This window comes from Pseudochaenichthys georgianus, chromosome 17, assembly GCF_902827115.2.
Source record: "Pseudochaenichthys georgianus chromosome 17, fPseGeo1.2, whole genome shotgun sequence".
NCBI lineage: Eukaryota > Metazoa > Chordata > Actinopteri > Perciformes > Channichthyidae > Pseudochaenichthys > Pseudochaenichthys georgianus.
Window position 1 is genome coordinate 6,312,183 of NC_047519.1, and position 23,677 is coordinate 6,335,859.

At 41.0% G+C, this 23,677-nt stretch overlaps 1 pseudogene; it reads left to right on the plus strand.

Annotated features, from left to right (window-relative positions):
* LOC117462381 (cadherin-12-like) overlaps nt 1-23,677 on the plus strand; it is a 110,542-nt pseudogene that overhangs the window by 53,024 nt on the left and 33,841 nt on the right.

Sequence of the window (23,677 nt, forward strand, 5' to 3'; positions counted from 1 at the left end):
GTAGTAGTCATATTTCGTGAACCCTTTGAAGAGTACTGTCACCGATGTGATCATTCTATAATACACAATTTAAGCCCGGGGGAGAAATGCTAACGGCGATCGCCGATCTTTTCTACTTCATGCTATCTGCACAAATGGTTGACATTAAACATTAAAAAGACCAGGCAGTTCAGAGAGAATCAAAGGAAGGCATGCAGGCAGCTTTGTATGACATTCTTCTGGATGTGTTTCATTGTGGTGATAGTGAGGGTAGTCAATCGTTTTGTTGACAGTAGTGACGGCCATTTTGGTGACGTGTGTTGTTCTGCGAGACCAGAGATGTAGTTCATTGAGCGTTTCACACAAACAAATGTGTTACTTCACAGTTTTACGACAACATTTTTCCTTGCAAAATTATCTTTTAAATTGACAAACATCATATGTGTAATTTGTGGCACAATTCAAACGGGATCGAAAGATAATCTTTCTCTCTCCATTGACTTCAATACATAATTTTTCAGAAATAAGGTCCCATGGAGGTCCACCGGAAGGGGAGGGAATTCGCCACTCTATAGCCAGCATGTGTAGTTCTCAGGGGGCGTTCGAGTCCAGTTTTGAATAGTCTGCTGTGGTTTCGTTCCATTTCAAAGAGCTTGACGCTCAGCGTAACCTTGGCGCACTGCCACTCCAACATCCAATCCCAGAGTTTGAAGATTAATCACGGGGTTTGTCAACGGGACTGTAGTCCCAAACGATAGCTGGGGATTATGGGTAGTGTAGTGTCTTCGGCCATCCTAAACTCTGATTTTTTTTTCGGATATCATATCGCATTAACATCCCAGTGTGCATTGCGGCTAAAACATCCAATCAACGAGCTTCAAGCTGAGGATCTTGGGTAATCAGTTCAGTGGGTTTGTGGGGTTTGTGGTGTGTATCGCTCGAAATGTCCCGCCTGTTTCCGGTGACGTTATTTACGGCTAAAAAGCATGCTAAAAAGCCCAAGATTATAGAAATAAACGAATAAATAAAAACATGGATTATTGTGTGTTATTGTTGAGTAAATAACAGTGTGTTATTTAGAAAAGAATAACAAATTAGAAGGAAAAAAAGATTTTTAAAAATACAGATTTCAGTATTTTGAGGCTCTGAGCCTCATTTCTTTTCCTCACAGACGGCAAAAAAAGTCCGACATTATACGATTTAAAATAAAAACAAATAAATAAAAAGATAAAACACTAGCATGTAATTTACGTTACAATAAATAGAATGGTTTTGAATAATAGATGAGAGTAAAATCTACGTCACTTTACAGCCCCGCCCACTTTTGGGGAAACGCTGTCATTTGAACGGTGATCAAGCCTGAAGGCACAGAGATCTTCTGTTACTGTCCTTGCGGCTTTCACACCAGCGCTTTTCCCTTTCTAGCTCCGAGCGGGAGCTTTTCTGATTCAGCTCCGGTTTCCCTTTTCAGCTCCCGCTCTGTTCACACCGCCCACTGGCGCCCCAGAGCTGCCCCTGCTGCGTCATGACGTCACCGTTTACATCGCTGATTTGCTCCCCAACGGAAGCCATTACGGCGCTCACAACAACAACAACTGCGTCGGGTCGATGATCGTGTTGCTTTTAATCACACGAAGCCAGAATAAATTGAATAACGACTTCTCCAACCTTATACTTTTCTCCAGAGTGCCATGGTTCATTGTTTATTAATGTGTTGCTGCAGCATTTACCGACCGCTGCAGTGCTGGCTGCTCTTCCACAGGAGTTTATTCTCCCGTTAGCTCCCGGTTAGCTCACACTGCAGCGGCCGCTCTAAAGTATTCACTGTCCGACTCACACAAGCAGCTGATGCATATCCCCAGTTCCCCTTAGCCTAAGTGAATGTGTGTCAGTCTGAATTGACGCTGTTTGGTATCACAACGCTGTTATGAAAGTTTCTCTGGTATAAAACGGGTGATGTTGGCATAGCAACCGAAGCTAAACTGACTACTTGCATCCGATAGCTGCAATAATACAAAACAACACGTCTGCCTCTCTCCACAATGATCGATAACAGTGAACGGATGGTCAAAGTAAGGCACAAATAAACAGAATCACACGCAGCCTGGTTAGTGTTGCCTGACTTTATAAAGTGTGTTTATAGGCACTACTGCTTGTAGGCAGGCATAACAGTCGACCCATGTTCAGGGGAGGTGGGTTTAGTTTCCTGCACGCCTCGACGTAAGAGAGACGTAAGCGACGTCCCCTCTTAGCTCCAAAGCTCTTGCCTCTGGACCGACAATTTTTTGGAGCTGGAAATGAAGCGGATTCCGGAGCTAAGAGCCGGCGCCGCTGCGGTGTGAACAGGAAAACCCGGCGCTTTTCAGGCTCTAGCTCCGAGCCGGAGCTGAAAAGGCGCTGGTGTGAAAGGGGCATTAGAGGAAGAACAGAAACACGTAACTCTGGATTTGTTTTAATGTTTGAGGCGCAATAAACGACACAGCAGCTTTTTGGCATGTTAAAACTATTATTTTCTGCCTCGCTCATGAGAGTAACAGCTGGCGAAATTACAGCCTCGCCTACTAATTTTAATTTAACTATATATCGAGCCCGATTGTCGATTTCAAATGTGTGCTCTAAAATGATATTTCTAAATGATTATAAGCAAGACAATACATGGCAAAGATATGTAGAAAATACACGTATTTAAGATACGTTCATAACTAACGTAACGTGGGAGAAAATATGTTTCAGATATGTAGAAAATAAACGTATTTGAGATTCGTTGATAACAAACGTAACGTGGGAGAAAATACGTTTCTAGCTAAACAAAATTGAGAATGCAGTTTAGTTCTGTGGGAACGTGCTTTTTAGGAGACAGGGTTGGGTGGAGAGGCACAACGTGTCTACGTAGGCTACATGTACTCCCTTAGGATAGGGTGAGGTAAAAGAGTAGGAACTAAGATGTATGCGCCACATCTATACCATGAGCGCATTGCTCCTAAAAAGTGTTTCTGGCACTGACACCAATCAACAGTTGCGCGTCGACTCGGCAGGGATCAAGGAACGTGTATGCCTCTCCCTGGTTCCACACATTAAGCATCTCCTGGTGTTCTCTTCCAGAGTTCGTCAGATCTGGTGTGACAGTAAAACTAAATGTATATTCCCGTCTGTTGATTTCCAGACAACACGGCTGGCATCGTGACTCGACGCTCGGGCTTCCAGCGGCGGCTGCAGGAGGTTTATGTTCTTCCTGTGGTGGTGGAGGACAGCGGGTACCCTGCCCAGAGCAGCACCTCCACCTTCACCATCAGAGTGTGTTCCTGCGGGGCGGGGGGCTCGCTGCTCACCTGCTCCGCCGAGGCCGTCTTCCTGCCTGCGGGTCTCAGCACCGGAGCTCTGATGGCCGTTCTGCTGTGTGTGGCTCTGCTGATCGGTAGGCCGAATTTATTCATTTACGTCATCAAAATGTAACACTGTCCATGTTGCTTAAACCACATTTGACCATTTATCGCCAGCCCAAGATCAGTCTCTGATTATGATGAGATCTATAATCAGGGCCGGCCCTAGACTTTTGGGGGCCCTAAGCGAGCTTTGGCTTGGGGGCCCCCCTTACTCTAGCGCATTCTCACTACACACAACACGGAACCAACTTTTGTCTTATGATGTTAGCATGAGCATACATATTGTATACATAAGCATGTAAACAACGTGGACCTAACATCCTCTAGGGGGGGTCCTCATCTCCGCTAGGGGGGTCCGATTTTTTTTTTAAATATTGAAGTCAAAAGCATTAATCTGGTGCACTTTTAAAGCAAAATTAAGAGATCTATGGATACATCTCTCAACATCCATATGAAACAGAACTGTAAACAGATTTTATTTTCCTTATATTTTACAAATCACTCCCCTTTTAAACTGTATTCTTGTTTTGTCATATAGTATTTCACAACTGTTTTTTATTTATTCTCTCTGGCTGTCCGTCTCATAATGTTCACATAGAAACTAGCTGTCAATAGGAATATCATTCAGAAGAATTATAATTTCATGTAAAAATCTGTCACAAAAAGAGGTTGCACATTTAAATTCAGGTGTTGTTATGGCAACGTCAGTGGCCAAACAGCCACATTTACTGCTACAAATACGTTCAAACATGCTGTCGACACGTAAAGCAGTGGCATGCCACCATTTCAGCTGACCTTTTCTCAGAAATACTGTCAACTAACATCCATATATTTCATTGCTAGGTTGATGCTTAGCTAAGTATGAAACACTTTAACTGACAGGACTCAGTATCAACTGTGTACTGTAAGGTAGCTTCTAGCTTCATGTCGAACAGTAAGTCAACATTTTCCAGGGAGCTTTCTTTGAAATCACCAGGTAACAATTAAAAACATTACATTTAGATTGTATGACAAAGTGTTTATTTAATATATCTGGCTAGCTATAGCTACTTGCTAACGGTTTAGCTTACCCCCACGATTCAAAGTAACGTCAACGTAGCTGTAATTTATGCTTTGCTTACATGTTCGCATAACTTGGAAGTTTACTGACATTTACATGCCTTGTTTACGTGGCTCAAGTGGTGGCTTTGGGGTTGTTGTGTGAGTCACCACTTGAGAATTGTCTTCTTTTTTAAGAAAATATGTTCTTATGTCCATCTTCAAAAACTCTGAGTCCGACTGACATTTTATTTTAAACATTGTCACAGCTCACAGGATAGGTATCTGTCAGCCAATAAGACAGATGTTTATTTCCATTCAACTCTCTGGTTGGTCTGGTGCCTTGCCTCTGTTGCATTCACTGAACACGGGAAATTACAATTCTAACGTCCTCTCTAGTGTCATGATGAGGTTCAGGTAAAGCACGGTGAATGTATTATATGATTGACTCAATAATATAATACATGACTTTGAGAGTAGGCAATCTAGGCATATTAACTAAATTAATTAAACATACTTATCACGGCGACGGTGTACTGAGATTATTATCATTTTTTTAATTTTTTTGCTAGGGGGCCCCTAGTGTTGGGGGGCCCTAAGCTTATGTCGCTTAATGGGTCGTGCCAGCTCTGTATATAATGTATTTATTTTAGGTCACTCATATTTTGGTTGTTGTTGCTGACTGCTATGCTCATTAATCTAAGTGTTGTGTGTGCATAATACCTATATTTACAGAAGCATTACTGTATAATCTACTATCAACATGTATTCTCTGGTACATTGTTTATGTGGATGTTTCACATGAAGATACTTATTTCAGTCATATTCAGGGTGCAGGGCTTTTTTCTTATGTCTCTGTTTCGCAAAAATAAGTTCAAAGTTAAAGCACTCCAGAGGAAGTTGCATGGTTTTCAAGCCAATCACTTGTATTCTGTTTGTACTAAGAGTATTGTATTATTTTTAGGGCTGTCAGTCGATTAAATTATTTAATCACGATTAATCGCATGATTGTCCATAGTTAATCGCACATTTTTTATCTGTTCTAAATGTACCTTAGAGGGATATTTTTCAAGTTTTGAATCCTCTTATCAACATTGAGTGGATACATATGCTTTATGCAAATGTTTGTTTATTATCATTTCAACAATGACAAATATTCTCATTAATATTAAACACAACAACCTCTGAACATTACACATATTCGCCTCAATTCAACCTGGAACCTCTCTCATACAATACAATAATACAATACAAAGTGTGTGTGTGTGTGTGTGTGTGTGTGTGTGTGTGTGTGTGTGTGTGTGTGTGTGTGTGTGTGTGTGTGTGTGTGTGTGTGTGTGTGTGTGTGTGTGTGTGTGTGTGTGTGTGTGTGTGTGTGTGTGTGTGTGTGTGTGTGTGTGTGTGTGTGTCGGCGAAATGCCGCTCCTCTGTTTTCATAACTGCCAAAGCATGAGACTGAAGATCCCACTGTGGGTCAAAATAATGCGCTGTGACCCGAGGTAACTGTCATTACTGAGTGAAGTCCAACAGTCTCCGTTGAGCGCAACTGTGGAAGTCTTTCTTAAATCTACTTTCGCTTTTTGGACTTCATACAAGTTGCGTATTCTCGACACAGTGGTGGCTCTGGAAGGCAATTCATAAGTGCAGTCGTTGGATGCGACCCAAATTATATCACACAGCCCCCCCCCTCGTCCTCCACAGTGTTAATTGGCCTGCAAGCTGCTGCCACCCATTTAGCGAGCTTTGTTGAAATTTTGCTGCTCGTAGACGTGTCCAGGCGTCTCCCCCGCACACTTTCAAGTGTGGTCTGCCGCAAGCGGGCGGCAAGAGCGGGGCTGTCGGCATCAGCAGTGTGCTTGGGTTGTATAGATGGTATTTTAAACTGGATGCGCTCTGAAACTATGGAGCGGCCGAGGACAAAAAATGCACATGCATTAATCGCGTTAAAATAATTTTGCGGTAACGCGACAGCCCTCATTATTTTGCCTTTGTACTTTGTTTCTTATATTTAGTTATTTTTGTATTTATGTTTCGAGTTCATTTGAGTCCGAGTAATGTGTCACGATCCTGAACGATTGAAATTGTCATGTCACGGATTTAGGCCCATATTGGAGGTTGTCGTTTCTTCTGCATTATGAGCGGCCCTCAACTTGGTCTTTCTGCAGACCCGCACTCCTATATTCAGGTTGTCAGCCACTTTTTCCCTAGAGCAACTGCAGTTGTCCTCTTTTCTTTCAACCAACAATTTTCTGAGACAGTTCAGGAGAATCCTCTTTCTCCTGTTCTTGCTGTGGTTTTCTACACTTGTAAGGCTGCATCATTTCTGAATTAACCTGACTTTGAATCATATTCTATTATCCACTTTGCCTTTTTTTAGCTCCAGACTTCTTGATTTGCCTGATTTAAAAGCCTGTCCCATGTGATGAGTTTCTCCAAGCCGCCCAGCATCAGAGTTAAAATGGCCTATGAAGGCCCATGTTAGTGATTGTCGTTCCTTCTGCATTATGATCTGTCTTCAACTTGGTCTTTCTGCAGAATTGAACAGAAGAGCAATGGCTACAATGAGCAGGGCACTAATATTGTTCACCCGTTGATAAACCACAACTCTAGTAGTTCTACTCTCTAACCCTAACCATCTGTTGAGTTATCCCCGACCGCGAACCTAATTTGGATATTTTCAAAGTAGCCCTGCAAGGTTTGTCCAATTTCCTCTGGCAGGTAGTATCTCCGCTTTGATGTGGTGATATAGGTGGGATAGAAACATTTACATTTGTGATGACCCTGCCTGTGTCTTTCTAGTGTAGTCTTCTGATCAGGTTCTGACGAGTTAAACTCAGCCTCTGGTGCCAAAGAGTTATTCTCTTGCAATGCTTTGGCATTTACTCGGTTGTTGTATACTTCCCTATAGAGCAACTGCAGTTGACCACTTTTATTTTCCAACAGCTTCTAAAGGCACTTCAGGGGCCCCCTCTTTCTCCTGGTCCTGCTCCTCTACACTTCTTAGGCTGCATAACTTCTGTCGTGATGTTCCGCGCATCTCTGTTCCTTCCTGCTTCTTTTACATTTTGGGGTTTACTGCTGCCATCACTTTCTCCTGTCAACGTGAGCACTTCAGAATATAGTTCATATGTATTAGAAGTTTCTGTTCTTTATATGGGCCTCAAATCTGTACAGCCCTAAGGTGTGAGCTTCTTTTCCATAGACCCAGCTTGAGTTGTTCACAGTACCATATCCAGGTCATTGTCCTACTGCGTCCAGCTGTTTTTGTCCTCACTTTCATTTCCCCTCTAGCCACCTATTGTAGCCTTTCATGTTCCCCTTTTGTGCTGTTGGACACTTCTAAAACTTTGGTTTGATTTCTGGTTTTTCTTCCCTCTCAACCAGGGTTTGCCATGTGCATGTTGCCTGTATTTGTGGGAAAAGTTATTTTGATCTTAATGTACATTTCTAAAATTCCCTAAAAGAGTCACATCTTTAAATTAAATCAGCCACTCAACACATATTGTATGCAGTGTGTTGTGACTGTATGTTATTGTAACTTACCCTGCAGTGTTATAGGGTTAGGGTCTAAACATTTCTTTATGAGGGCACAATTAATATTCTTTAATCCAGATCATACTTTTAACGTGATAAAATACAACATTAAGGTGGCTTGCAGCTGATAATGAGGAGGCAATTTTAGTGAATACATGCACATGATGTAACACTAGAGGGGGCCAACAACCAATCACAAGCCTCCAATTATCACAGTGAGGTGTGGAATTACACTCAATTACTTGATTCTCGCCCCTACTATTACTGTTTCATTTTCCATTTCCGCCATTGTTATGGGAAATTGTAGTTACATAACAACCTGCTCAACCACAGTGAAAACACAGAGCCACGTGTGCACATCACTCATTGTGTGTGTCTGAATGTGTGTGTGCATTTATCGCACACTTTGTGTGTGTGTTACAGTTCTTTATTCTGCTCGCACAAATGATTCACTGCAAGATGAAAGATGCATGTAGGTCTCTGCCTCAGTGTGTGTGTGTGTGTGTGTGTGTGTGTGTGTGTGTGTGTGTGTGTGTGTGTGTGTGTGTGTGTGTGTGTGTGTGTGTGTGTGTGTGTGTGTGTGTGTGTGTGTGTGTGTGTGTGTGTGTGTGTGTGTGTGTGTGTGTGTGTGTGTGTGTGTGTGTGTGTGTGTGTGTGTGTGTGTGTGTACTGACTGATAGCATGTCAGTAAAGAATCATACCCCCTCCCTTCGAGGACATCCTGCTTTCTTTATTGGTGTCCATTGTATTCAGGCAGGAAGGCTGAAAGGGGGCAAGGAGGATGGGCTAATAGCTGCTAACACAAAACATCCACCTTTCTCTCCTGCCTGACAGAGAGCCATTTCCTCATATTAATCAGGATGGCAATAGAGTGGTGTAGTAATGAGTCCTAAAACCCGGAACTGATTTAGCATTTTTTCACTTACGATTTGTGGTTAGAAGCCAGAAATTAAGTCTTTGGTTAACACAAGCTGAAGAGATTTTCAAGTTTACTAAATATTAAACATCAGTAAATGCTTCACTCATGATATCTGAAGCTTCTATGTGTCATAAAAACAGCCTTTACTAACAAGTGACTAAATAAACTACTAAATGTCATCACACTGACACAAGTCCAGCTTTAGCTTAGTGGTGGTGCAACCTTGATTTAGTTGGTTTATAGCGTTATGCTTTTAATTTATGCAGAATGAGTTAACGCTTCAAGAAAGTGCTGTTGATATGTGGAGGTTATCCTGCTGAACAAAAGCTTATTTTCTGCAATATAGCGAGCCCTTGTGATACTACCCTCCGGGTCTGCCTTCAAAATACATTATCACTGCACCACTCTATAAAGCAGCATGTATAATTACCCTAATGTGTGCCTTAAATGAGTATTGTCAAAGCAGGTTCCATGGAAAAGGTCCAAAGGAACACTGAAAATAAAATACAAATGTATTTTATAAAGCTTTATGTCTGCCTGGGGAAAGGCATCTCCTGTTGTTTTATTAACCTCATGTTCGCTTTCGTTAAAAGAAAGAGCAGGCTGAGGAGAATGTGTGGGAGAGAAACTCCCTCTGGAGGGAACACAGTAGGCTCATCTCAATTGAATATTTCACCTCCTCCTTTCCCTCACTCGCGTCCCTTCCTTGCGTCTTAGCTCCGCCTCCGCAAGATGCGAGCGAGAGACTCGAGGACAGAGGAGTCCTCAGGTATTAATTGGGATGTCCTCGTTCACTCAAACGTCACTTTTAAACTACGTCTGTTAATGATGACATGTGCACAGCTGTATCCCCTCTCATCGGGCTTAACTGAATAACCCTTTAGAACCGGCCCATTTGTTGTTAAATATTTATTTAAATGAATGAATCTTTCTTCTGTATAAGTCACGGAATTCAATGTATGATGGTTGATCCCGCTTTTGTGTTCCGTTTTGGTGTAAAATGTACATTTCAATACAAATATAATGATATGCAGTGGTGACTGGTCATTAGGGGCACTAGCCCCACCTAGTGTCAGCAGAAAGTATTACAAATAATGATTACAACAAAATGCAAAAATAAAATAAAAAAATATATGAAATATATTTTAAGATCATGTTTAATCATATGATTCCTCTGTACATTGCTGTTTTAGTCTGTGCTCTTCTAATTAGTGTCTACAGTGTGTGCCTATTGGGACAAAACCCAATCCTGCCCCTCCCTCTCACTGTCTAAGTGAACGGTGACTGTAAAAACGACACTGCGCATGCTCAGAGTATTGTCCTATTTAATGTGTGTGGCAAAAAAATAATGACCATAGGGGCACTGAGCTGCCATCCCCACTATACCTCATCTCACATGATTCAGAGCTGATTGGCTGTATGTACGTGTGCCGCGAAAAGTGTGGTGTGTGAAGAGGAGACGAGAGAGCTGCAGTGACGTGTCCTAAAACACGGAAGTAAGCTGCGCATGGGTTCCCTCCACAAAAAAGCAATGAGATTGCTCCATAGGATTTTAGAAAATAGCTCAAAATAAGATCTGTGGGAAACGTACCTGTTAGATAAATGCACGTTTTGTTCAGCCGGATAATATCCACATGTCTACCCTACTTTTATAATGTTCTAATCATAAATCTATCGATTAGATTTATGATAGACTTTTGAAACTACAAGAAGATAAGGAGGACTTTTACAAAAAAGTAAGAGATTTTTGTCCAGAAGGATAACATGGACATCATCTTTAAGTCAAGGTAAGACCGCAATGTTATTGAAAATGGGATCTTACTAAGAGAGAACAATTCAATATTTAAATGTTAAATTACATTTTTTGGGTATCCTTTTGTTGAACTGTCTGTTTAAAATTAATCGAAGCATCAGACTAAAAAAGCTTTTGAAAATAATATTATATTTTGATTTAGTTCAAAATATAATATTTGTAAACCTGAGGAGTGCCTCACCAACCATGAATCTCACTGCAGAAGCTTATATATATAGACATCTAAGTTATTTGTGCCCCACCACTTTTGTACATATAAAAACGCCACTGATTATATGTGAAAGTCTTTACTCTTTACTGAAAATGCTGTAGATCCCCACATTCACCACAAACCCACATTCAGGACTGTGAATTTTAAATAATTTAACTACTGAATATTTTAACAGAACTATAAAATAATTGTTATTTATAAAATAGTTTTCTTAATAGCTATTTTTTAGCAGTGGCGAACCTTCAGGACCTTCAAGATAGAGAATACCCTGGAACACACAAAAAATCAATTTAATTATATACAATGTATATAAAATGAATAAATGAGAATCGTATCTGTGTTGTTGATCTGTAATATTACAGTATTACGTTGATTTGTTTGTCCTTCTCGGACCATGCACTACGCATTTCAGTGGTTTTGTGTTAGCAACCAATCAGATCTTGTTCTGGGTCTCTGGGTAGAATATCCTTCAACCAAGGTATTCTACATCCTTGATCGAATGCCCTGGCCGTTGCACTGAATGAGAGCGTACGTTTGGACTGACAGTTTGATCAACCAATCATATATTGATTGGCAAGGCAAGGCAAGGCAAGGCAAGTTTATTTATATAGCACTTTTCAACGCAAGGCAATTCAAAGTGCTTTACAAAAAAAAATGAAAGACATTAAGCATTAAAAAAGAAAAGCTAATAAATTAAACATTAAGGAAAAATACATGGATAAAAGTTACAGTGCAGTCTAAAATATGAATAGTTCAATTAAACATTACAAGAAAAAGTACATGGATAAAAGTTACAGTGCAGTGTAAGATGTGAACAGTTCAATGAATACAGCGGCAAAAAGAAAAGTCTTCAGCCTGGATTTAAAAGTAGTAAGAGTTGCAGCGGACCTGCAGGTTTCTGGGAGTTTGTTCCAGATATTTGGAGCATAATAATTGAACGCTGCTTTACCATGTTTAGTTCTGACTCTGGGGACAGAAAGCTGACCAGTCCCTGAAGACCTGAGAGATCTGGATGGTTCATAGTTTAGCAGGAGGTCAGTAATGTATTTTGGGCCTAAACCATTCAGTGCTTTATAAACCAGCAGCAATATTTTGAAATCTATTCTTTGACACACAGGAAGCCAGTGTAAAGACTTCAGAACAGGAGTGATGTGATCCACTTTCTTAGTGTTAGTGAGGACTCGAGCAGCGGCGTTCTGAATCAGCTGCAGCTTTCTAATAGATTTTTTAGTGAGACCTGTGAAGACACCATTGCAGTAGTCGAGTCTACTGAAGATAAAGGCATGGACAAGTTTTTCCAAATCCTGCTGTGACATTATTCTTTTAATCCTAGATATATTCTTTAGGTGATAGTAGGCTGATTTAGTAACTGTTTTAATGTGACTGTTGAAACTCAGGTCAGAGTCTATGACTACACCTACAGATGTAGCGCTTCGTTTCAGACGCCTACCCGTGCGGGTCCGTGATCGGCACGGGGTGGGCCCCTGCTGAAAAGAAAAAACCCCCGCAGGACTTGAAACGCCCCCTTGATAAATACATTTAATTATAATGAAACCAGCTGCAATGGATCATGGATCCACCAGGGGGAGCCGTGAAAAGCTGCCACACTGAAACTCATGTGAAATAAACAGCTGATCGACAGGTATCTGATATAGCGGATATTTGTTAAGATCCATATATGTCACGGATAGGATAATATTCTGTGCTAAATAAGAGACATGTAATCATTTACTAAACATCACCATGTTTTTATTTAACAAAATAATGTTTAATTCACGTTGGCGTAAGTACAAAACCATTGCTATGTTTTTAGATCAGGAAATGCATCCAGGGTCAAACAAACGATTTTTGATCGTCATCCTCGCGATCATTCAATGTATCATATGTTCGCGAGTTGAAATGAATGCACTAAATTTAATCCACGTGAGTTTACAACAACAACAATAATCGCTTTGTTTTTATATCACATCCGACCGGAGGAAAATGCAGCAGCTCTCACTACCGATCACCCTAATCCCACGGGCAAACAATAATATATACAGTGTTAATAGTTTACTGTATTATTAGTGTCTAATATTGCTGCTATAATAATCACACATTGAGTTGTTGAAATCAGACCGTCGTTTTTTTTAAAGGCCCTGTCACACTGTCCCGAAGTTGACACCCGATGGACACACGAATATGGAATTGTGAATTTTGCACGAAGATGGCCCCGAACCACACACGAAGGCAACATTTACATTACATTTAAGACATACAACTGCAATGAAAGTACCAAAAACAATTATGTTACAGTACTATGATACTGTACTGATATTTTCAGACTTTGTTCTTTACTTTCTCCGTCTTTATATGTAGAAAATATTACGTTTTCTCCGTAATGTTGTTTCCATAGCAACAACAACTTCCTGTCAACTCTCCTTCAAAATAATATATTATATCCTTTTTAGTTTCACAGTAACACAAATTGGGTTATTTACATAATATGTTTACATGATTTTGTTGTGCAATAAAACAACCCGATGGACACACGAAAAAGGAAATGTTCAAATTCGGCTCTGATCGTAGCAACATCGGGCCATTCGTGAGGGCATCTTAAGCCATCGTATGACCGGCGGTGGAGTCTCTCAGGCTCCGGCAGCAACTTCGTGAGCGGTGGCAAAATCTTTGGCATGCCAAAAAATTGCCGAAGGACCTTGCGAAGGTTCATTTTCGTGTTGAATTCGTGTGTCAATTTTGCCCTTCGTAAGGCCATCGTGAGGGCATCTTGTTATCCTCGGTGCCATCGGGCATTCGCCCCGATCAGAGTGAGGGTGAATGCACCGATGATAACACGAAGATGACACGATTTGACAAGATGCCCTCACGAGTGCCTTACGAAGTTGCCGCTCATGAAGTTGCTGCCGGAGCCTGAGAAACTCCACCGGCGGTCATACGATGGCTTAAGATGCCCTCACGAATGGCCCGATGTTGCTACGATCAGAGCCGAATTTGAACATTTCCTTTATCGTGTGTCCATCGGGTGTCAATTTCGGGACAGTGTGACAGGGCCTTAAACGCTCTGAATGAAACGGCAGCTCTCAGGTGATCAGCTGTGTGTTTACACAATAAAATATTCATAGTAATTTAATATCTTCCAACACACATTGTAAGAACAGTTCTGTTTCATATGAGTGTTGAGAGCTGTATCCACAAATCTACTAATTTTGCCCTCAGTGCACCAGATTGATGCATTTAACTTCAATTTAAATAAAAACATCTTCTGTTGTAACAACAATAACATTATAAATAGTAACATAGCATGGTATTGCACATTTACTGTAGCTTTGAGTGTTACTGGCCTGAGATTTTTTTATTACATGAATGAAGGTGACTGAGGCTTTTTAATATAGACTTTTCAGTGTCCCACATTTTGCACAGAACTGTCCCACATTAGGAAAACAGATTGTCTGAGACAACTTGGCACTAAGAGTACTAATATGTCTACCATTTCTTTTATGAGTTTAATATCTGCATGTTCTCTTTTGGTTTGATTAGGACACATCCTGGGGATTTCAGAATGTTACTGGATTTTGATGTATTGTATCGGCTTCATGTCGCAATATATTCCCGAAGTCTGAAATGCAAAAATGTTCCACATTAGGGCAATTCGCCCTACATTTAATCATTTTGTTTATTTTTAACGAAATAAATGTGGTTTAATCCATCATGAAATTAATGTAGGCTATTTACTTAGTACATATCTGACATTAACGATTAACACACTGTTCATACTGGTCAAAGGCTGATATCTAGTGTATTCATACCCCTCACTGTTTATTCATCATTCAATTCATTATATATTTTATTCTGTAGATTGTGAACATTACTTTTCACTTTACTGCTTGTTGCACCTGGTTAGAAGCTAAACTGCATTTCGTTGTCTCAGTAGGCCTACCTGTAATCTGTGCAATAACAATAAAGTTGAATCTAATCTTGAGCAGGAACTAATGTAGGCTATTTACTTAGTACATATCTGACATTAACGATTAAACACGTTTGTGCATTCTTTATGAATGCAAACCGAGTCATTTCGTTTATTTTTAACGAAATAAATGTGATTTAATCCACATAATTTACTGTGTTAATTGTTTACTTAGTATTGTTTAACTTGAAGGTGCCTGATGTGAACATTTCCAGAATGTATTGTCTTCACTTTTTAAATGCCTCTGTGATGTGCTGCAGACCATACCGTTCACCAGCCCCAACCCCCCCATGTTTCCTATGTATGTTGGGGACCCTTTGTTTAAAACTAATTGGCCATCGGAATGTGTGTCACATTCCACAGCTCACCCCCCCCCCCCCCCTCCTGTGATCCCCCGCACACAGAGAGACACAGGGAGATCGAGCGGAAATAATGATATTGCAAGTTAGAAACGTAAAATGCATTTTGACAGACACTTGGGGGAAATATGCTGCATTTTGAATGTCCGATAGTCCACCATTAACAACTTAGTCCGTCTCGTCTCATCAACGAAAACTAAATATACATGACATACTTTGTTTTAGTAGATTTCGCATGAGAGCAAAAGGAGAATATCTGTGTGTAAGAGTGAAAATGTATGTATGTAAAATGAGAATATATGTGTGTAAGAGTGAAAATATGCTGCATTTTGAATGTCCGATAGTCCACCATTTCTACCGGAAATATCAAACATTTAATAAAAGTGAAAAACAATGAACAAGACTTAACGTATTCATCATAATTAATTATATTTATTTCGTTTGGATGTAGGATTTTTGACTTTGTTTAGAGCAGTGATCTTCTACTATAAGAACATTTTGGACCCAAAATCACAAAAAAAACGTAAAAACAGATTTTGAAAATGATATTATTTATTATTTAACACAAACATACACAACGAAACCATTTAAAAGCTGGAAATATATACATGGGATGTCACTATGATAATGTGAAAGTTTGATTGAGGTAGCATGGGATTTCATTCTGATAAGGCAAAAGTGTTATTATAAATATAATACAAATATATATATATATACACATTATGTACAAAAATCTGTTTTTTCTGTCTTTATCTGTGCCACGCTTCAAAGCGGTTCCTGTCAACTACGACACAGAGGGCAACATCACAGATTCCTCCTCCTCCATGTCCAAAAACAAGCGTAAAGCTTGACTCACGGTCAGAGTTCTCTTCATCATAGTTGAGTCTTCAAAACTCTAAATCTATCTAACTATATCTAAATTCTCAATGTTTGTCTGTCACTTTACTTCAATCGCAGTCTCCCGCAGCCTCTCTTCGTCTCCCGCAGCCTCTCTTCGTCTCCCGCCGCCTGTCTTCGTCTCCCGCCGCCTGTCTTCGTATATCTTCGTCTCTCTCCATTTCCCGCCGTCTCTCTTCGGTTCCCGTCGTCCCTCTTCGTCTCTTTTCGTCTCGTTTCGTATCACTCCGTTTACCTGATTACCTCACCCCCTCCCTGGTAAATACATCCTGTTGAGCAGAATCTACAGTTTCCAGTATTTTCCGTTTCGTAAAATGATAAAATACGGCGAAGATATTAAAATATGTGCTTCCATTATTCATACTTCTGAAATATATCTGTATTAACTTTATATCATCGTATGTCCGTGTTTATTGGGTATTTTTGCATGAAACAAAGACTGGCATATAGTTTCAAGCCAGTACTTTCGACAGAAATACACATATACATCCTGTTGAGCAGGATCTACAGTTTCCAGTATTTTCCGTTTCGTAAAATGATCAAATACGGCAAAGATATTCAAATATGTGCTTCCATTTTTCATACTTTTGAAATGTATTAACTTTATATCATCGTATCTCCGTGTTTACTGGGTCTTTTTGCATGAAACAAAGACTGGAATATAGTTTCAAGCCAGTACTTTCGACAGAAACACACGGCAATGTTGTCCGGACTGTTGTTTTTATGCGGCACCGGCTTGAACAGGTCATGTGATCTGATCACGCCGGCGTGACGGTCGACTCCAAAGGGTTAATATTAAATACATATAAGTATTTTTACAACTTGTATTTAGAAATACTCTGTTGTAATTATTGATGCATACATGTGTTCATCCATTCAATGTGGCATCTGCTATAATGGGGTTAATGTATGATATTACTTAATAATACAATACATTATAATATATGTTATGATAATTACATTTTAGTTTTATTCATTTCTTATTTCATAGTTTCTCATTATTATTATTTTTATCGCTCATCTTATTTTTGATTTTATTAATCTGTGTGAATCTGTGCTGTCCTGTTTTTCACTCTCACCCTGTTGCTGTGTGAACTACTGAATTTCCCCACGGGATTAATAAAGGTCCATCTTATCTTATCTTAATGTATAAGTTGATTTACTTCAATCTACTGTACAATATTACAAGAAATATACTGCATAAAGCAAACTATATACTTTATTCGATCTAAAATATTGATGTTTCTACAACACCCATTGTGTATTTTGTGAATGAAGCGCCATCTCATGGTTAAATCCTGTAATTGAACAAATGGGGAAATTGGGCAACGCCCTCTAGCAATTTGGCAACACCCCCAGCCACTGGCATCCGCTGGGCTTTTGACTGGGACACACCCATTTGAGTCTGATCTGGAGTGCTACATCTGTAGATTTCTGGCTTTATCTGTTGGTTTGAACATTGCAGACTGAAGCTCAGCGCTAACTTTTAAACGTTCTGCCTTGGCTCCAAAAACCATTACCTCAGTTTTATCTTTGTTTAATTGGAGAAAGTTCTGACACATCCAGTCATTGATTTGTTCAATGCACTTACTCAGTGTTTGAATTGGAGCATAGTCTCCTGGTGAAATTGTTACGTACATTTGTGTGTCATCTGCATAGCTATGGTAACTTATTTTGTTGTTCTTCATTATCTGAGCCAGTGGTAGCATGTATATGTTAAAGAGAAGAGGCCCCAAGATGGAGCCTTGAGGAACCCCACATGTCATATTTGTCAACTCAGATGTGTATTTACCTATAGAAACAAAGTTGTTTCTATCCTTTAAGTAGGATTTAAACCAATTTAGAACTGTTTCCGAAAGTCCCACCCAGTTTTCCAGTCGGTCTAGTAATATGCTGTGGTCAACAGTGTCAAATGCAGCACTGAGATCTAATAATACTAACACTGAAGTTCTGCCACTGTCTGTGTGTAAGTGGATGTTGTTAAAGACCTTTACAAGAGCAGTCTCAGTGCTGTGGTTTGGACGAAAGCCTGACTGGAACACATCGAAACAACTATTTAAATGCAAGAAATTACTCAACTGTTGAAAAACAACTTTTTCAATGATTTTACCTAGAAATGGCAGGTTTGATATGGGCCTGTAATTGTTCATTACTGAAGCATCTAGATTATTCTTTTTTAAGAGCGGTTTAATGACTGCAGTTTTCAGGGCCTGTGGAAAAATACCTGAGTGAAGAGATTTGTTTACTATATGAAGTAGTTCTGAGGCCATGCAGGGCAAAACATCTTTGAAAAATCCTGTTGGAATAATATCAAGGCAGCAGGAGGAGGATTTCAGAAGTTGTATAATGTCCTCTAGGTTTTTATCATTAATCTGATGGAATTGTGTCATGATGTCTGAATTTATGTTAAGTGGACACAGAGACAACACATTTGCAGTTCCTGATGCAGAGGCACTGACTGCTTGTCTGATTTTCTGAATGTTGTCAGTGAAAAAGGAGGCAAAATCATTGGTGGTTAGAAATTCAGAGGCTACTGACACTGGGGGGTTAGTTAGTCTGTTGACGGTAGCAAACAAGGCACGTGCGTTGTTTTTGTTTTTGGTAATGATGTCAGAGAAGAATGATTGTCGTGCATTTTTCAATTCCAAATTATAAAGGCCAAGTCTCTCTTTATAAATGTCAAAGTGAACCTGGAGATTTGTTTTTCGCCACCTGCGTTCAGCTTTTCGACATTCTCTTTTTTCTGTTTTAACGGTCTTGGCCTTTCTCCATGGAGATATTTTCTTCCCAGTCACTTCCTTTACCTTAATTGGAGCAATGGCATCTATAACATTTTTAATTTTTGAATTAAAATGATCTACTAGCTCATTTACTGAGGTGTTAGCAGGGGCAAGTGTGGAAGAAAAATTCTGAATAAACATTTCCCTAGTATTTTCAGTTAAATATCGCTTTGTGGTTACCTCTTTTTGAACACTTGTGTGAACAGAAATAGAGCTCTCAAAGAAAACACAGGAATGGTCAGACAGTGCAACATCAGTCACCACAACCTTAGAGATATTCAGACCCTTTGAGATAATTAAGTCCAGAGTGTGCCCCTTATTGTGCGTGGGCTCCGTCACATGCAGAGTCAGTCCATAGCTATCAAGAACACAAAACAGTTCTTTAGCCCCTCTGTCCTGGGGGTTGTCAACATGGATGTTAAAATCACCAACAATGACTAGACGGTCAAAGTCAATACACACTATAGACAGCAGTTCAGTAAAGTCATCAAAAAAGCTTGCACAGTATTTGGGTGGTCTATAGATATTTAGGAACAGAGCTCGAGAGGAGCATTTCAGCTGAAGGGCCACATATTCAAAAGAATCAAAGTTTCCATACGATGTCTTCCTGCATTGAAGGGAATCATTGAACAGAATAGCAACTCCACCCCCTTTCTTATGCATTCTTTCCTGACTCATAAAACTGAAGTTGGGAGGGGTTGATTCGATAAGAACAGCTGCACTGTTATTTTGTTCAATCCAAGTTTCTGTTAAAAACATAAAATCAAGATTGTGCTCAGTGATAAAATCATTGATTAAAAATGTTTTTCCTGCCAAAGACCTGACATTTAATAAAGCTAGTTTAAGTTCGTTAAACACACTATCAGTCATGTTTTTTGTAACAAGCTGTGGCTGACATGGAATCACTGCTAAATTAGATAAACTCACACAAACGTTTGAGCGCTTCCTGTATCTAAGATGATTCACCGCTCTTAATCTATTACCTATCAACACAGATATCGGCAAAGCTACTGGCAGGCAGGGCCCCGGCATGTCCTGGAAAGAGTTGAGAGTGCCATACGCCCTTGAGCCTGGACCCCACACATATCAGTTTGCAGCGTTTTGTACACACACATCCCTATCAGGCTTTGAAGGGGAGGGAGGACCCACCACCCTGTCCTCTCATCATAGGAGGGCAGGGTGAGGGCTACACTGTAGGAAGGGGGGTTTGGAAATCTGCTTCCATCTTCCTTGTATTGTTTTGGTTTGGATGATTGTGGTAGGCATGGTGATGAAGCCGGGGGAGATGGTGCACATCTTTGCTTCTGTGATTTTGGTGGGCGTCGTTGAGGGGCGGGGGTAAAGGACATGCTGCCAGCCCTGCGTATCGCCTTAGTTTGGTCTTTGAAATCCAGGAAGGAATCGGTGCCAGCCCTCTATATCTCCTTCATGTGTTCATCGATCTCCAGGATGGTGGGCGAGGGTGAAAGGGTGAACGGAGTATCCTCAAAGGCATTGACAGGGGGGGGGGGGTGACGGGCGGTGGGGACTCCTGCGTGTGTTTCATAGGTCTCCCATAATCAGAACATTCCTCAGGCAGGTGCAGTGATACTTCTCCAGGGTTTTCTGCGCGATGTGTTGTGTCTATCTCCTGTTTTGATTCCTCTTGCCGCTTGTCCTTGGCAGAGGGAACAGATTGATGACGCAGGCAGTTGAATATGTTAGAGATAAACAATTTCACTCCTGACTTGTTCAGGCAAACTCCATTTGCCTTGAAAAAATGTCTGCGGTCCCAGAAAAAGTTAAAATTGTCAATAAAATGCACAGAATGGTCAGTACAGGCAGTTGAAAGCCAGGTGTTCAGTGCAAACAATCAGCTGAATCTCTCCACTCCTCTTCTGACTGGCGGTAGAGGGCCATTGATGAACACCTCTGCCTTTAGAGAGCTGACAGTTTCCAACAGACATTTAAAGTCTTCTTTCAGCACTTCTGACTGTTGTTTCACAACATCATTTGTTCCAATGTGCAGTACCACATTCTTCACAATCGGATGTTCAGCCCCAATATGCAGGATCTTCTCAGTCAAGTCAGAGACCGTATCCTTGGGAAAACAGAGTACTTTGGTGTTGTTCTTATTACACAGACCTTTTACATCTCTTACAGCAGAGTCACCCACAATCAGAGTTTCAGGCCCAGTCGTTAGCTTTCCCTCTAGCCTTTTACTTTTGGAGTAGCTATTGGTCCTTACCCTGCTGTGTGAAGAGGACGGGTTATCCAGGTCATCAGAAAGAGATCTCCGGCTCTCGGTCAGCGGAGCGTATCTGTTCTGGATTGGCACACTTGGTAGTTTAGGAGGATTTTTTGTAATTCTCCCTTTAGCAGCTGTCCACGGCTGTTTAGGGGTTGAAGAGGCGCTCTTCTTGGGTGATAACAATGCAGGCCATCCGGTCGCATCACATATTTCAGAGTGTTGGGCTCTGCCTGTTATCCGTCCTCCCAAATCCCATGGAAATGATTTACTCTTCGGCCTTGCACCCATTGTAGCCAATGGGTGTATTCTTTCAGAGTTCCCCTCGGTTCCAGGGTATTCTAAAAGGCCCGGTAGTTAACTGGCTCGAGACAGAGGATCTAGATGAATGCGACGAAGCAATTAATGCCGTTTTATTGTTTTTAACGTTGAAATGACAAGTGCAACAGGTGAAGATGAAGTTGTTGCGGAATCGTTGTGAGTACCCTTTTCAAGACGACAATTCAGTGAAAAGACGGACATTATTGTTTGTTTGTAGCCTTTATTTAACCAGGTGAAAGCCCCTTGAGATCAAAAGATCTCTTTTTCAAGGGTGACCTGCATTATAATGCCGCGGAGGAGGGGTGTGTGTGTCTACAGAAGGTTGTGATAGACTCTGTTCGCCACTGTTTTTTAGTGACCTTCAAGATAATTAAACATGACTTAAATTGTTAGTATAACCTTAAGAAATGAATTGCACATAATAATTCCCACGGAGCTGTGAGCACTTAGATTTATGTGATGCTTTTCCACTCATTCTTCCAGTTCTCCGTTTTCCTGTGTTGAAATCGACCAGCTGTGAATGTGGGGGCGGGGCTTTTATACGCGAGTAGTGAAAACACTTCCGCGGAGTCTGCTCTTGTGTATCCTCCCTTTCGTATGATGCTGCAGCGTCGGAGACTGCAGTTTCAGGACCGCACTCCTGGGACCGCACTCATGGGACCCTAGTTGTTTTGCAACATCGCCACCTAGTACACCAAGTACTTTGCCGTACTTAGTGCCCAGTACTTAGTGCCAGCACCCCCATGGAGCTAAATACAGATCGCGTTCACACCGGAATAAGTTCCCTGAGGGAAGATTAAGCAAATGAAGCGGAGCGTATCTGTTCTGGATTGGCACACTTGGTAGTTTAGGAGGATTTTTTGTAATTCTCCCTTTAGCAGCTGTCCACGGCTGTTTAGGGGTTGAAGAGGCGCTCTTCTTGGGTGATAACAATGCAGGCCATCCGGTCGCATCACATATTTCAGAGTGTTGGGCTCTGCCTGTTATCCGTCCTCCCAAATCCCATGGAAATGATTTACTCTTCGGCCTTGCACCCATTGTAGCCAATGGGTGTATTCTTTCAGAGTTCCCCTCGGTTCCAGGGTATTCTAAAAGGCCCGGTAGTTAACTGGCTCGAGACAGAGGATCTAGATGAATGCGACGAAGCAATTAATGCCGTTTTATTGTTTTTAACGTTGAAATGACAAGTGCAACAGGTGAAGATGAAGTTGTTGCGGAATCGTTGTGAGTACCCTTTTCAAGACGACAATTCAGTGAAAAGACGGACATTATTGTTTGTTTGTAGCCTTTATTTAACCAGGTGAAAGCCCCTTGAGATCAAAAGATCTCTTTTTCAAGGGTGACCTGCATTATAATGCCGCGGAGGGGGTGTGTGTGTGTCTACAGAAGGTTGTGATAGACTCTGTTCGCCACTGTTTTTTAGTGACCTTCAAGATAATTAAACATGACTTAAATTGTTAGTATAACCTTAAGAAATGAATTGCACATAATAATTCCCACGGAGCTGTGAGCACTTAGATTTATGTGATGCTTTTCCACTCATTCTTCCAGTTCTCCGTTTTCCTGTGTTGAAATCGACCAGCTGTGAATGTGGGGGCGGGGCTTTTATATGCGAGTAGTGAAAACACTTCCGCGGAGTCTGCTCTTGTGTATCCTCCCTTTCGTATGATGCTGCAGCGTCGGAGACTGCAGTTTCAGGACCGCACTCCTGGGACCGCACTCATGGGACCCTAGTTGTTTTGCAACATCGCCACCTAGTACACCAAGTACTTTGCCGTACTTAGTGCCCAGTACTTAGTGCCAGCACCCCCATGGAGCTAAATACAGATCGCGTTCACACCGGAATACGTTCCCTGAGGGAAGATTAAGCAAATGAAGCCACTGACATCACTTCTTCTTCTTCTGCTTTGGGTTTACTGGCAGGCCGCAAACCACTTCACGGCGTATACTGCCACCCGAAGTCCCCGGCCAGAAGTCCTCCGAGTAAATCGCCAGAACGCCGACACCTCCTCATCTCCACCGCTCCCATGTTTTTTTTTGTGTTGCCATAAGTTATTCTCTCTCCGTTGGTGCGTGGGGCTAATGCTAATGTAATAATGCTAATGCCAGCAAATACAATGGCGGCTTCACAAAACTTTTCAGAGTTTTACGGGGTGTGGTTTGCAATTCGCCCAGCCAATCGAAATTGGTACTTTTTTCTCCCCAGGATAGTACTACCTCTCTAGCAGGCACTAACAATGGGGGTAAAAGTT